The sequence below is a fragment of the Lycorma delicatula genome, chromosome 4, assembly GCF_047948215.1.
Source record: "Lycorma delicatula isolate Av1 chromosome 4, ASM4794821v1, whole genome shotgun sequence".
Lineage (NCBI taxonomy): Eukaryota > Metazoa > Arthropoda > Insecta > Hemiptera > Fulgoridae > Lycorma > Lycorma delicatula.
Window position 1 is genome coordinate 95,616,592 of NC_134458.1, and position 804 is coordinate 95,617,395.

The window sequence follows — 804 nt, forward strand, 5'->3', positions numbered from 1 at the left end:
TAAAAATTAGTTTTTAGATATCTACATGAAGAATACACATCAAAAATCAAGTTATATCTTCTATTTTTATCGAGAAATTCAGAAAATAGTTAGTTTCATTGTCTCCTTTTTAATCCTTTAAATTCGGAATTTCAATATGTATATATATATATATTTATTTATTTATTTATGTAAGTTATAGTACAATAATTAGCTGACTCTTTACATCCAATTGCCACGAGTGTCTTGATATCAGTTATTTCCAGGAAATTACTACGCTCAAGAAAGTATTGCAGTTGTAACCTTTGTCTTTTGTAATTAATAATTTCTTTAGTTCTACATAGACTTTAGAGATGTAAAGTTCTTCAGTAGACTCTTTAATGTGAAGTTCTACTTTCATTATGTAATATAAAACACGTACGTTTTTATATAAAGTATTATAGCATGTACGCAAATATTACAGTCATAATTAAATATTTAAAACAATTAAATGTATATTAACTTGTATAAAATTAACTATATATTAAAAATAAATGTTTGTTTCTTAAAAACAACAATCGTTGAGTTTGAAACTTGTATAAATAATTATGTATTCACCTTACACTTTCATTTTATATATATTTAAATAATGTCTTTTGTAATATGCATATAGCTAATGTAGGGGCATTGAATTCAACTGAAATAAAAGAAAAATACTCGGCAAATACTTTTTGAAAAATATTATTAATATTGAATTTATGAAGAAAATTAATTTTATATACACACGTACCTTTATGTGTACAAAAGATCATAATAATAAATTTACAGATTTTTAGTTACTTGTAT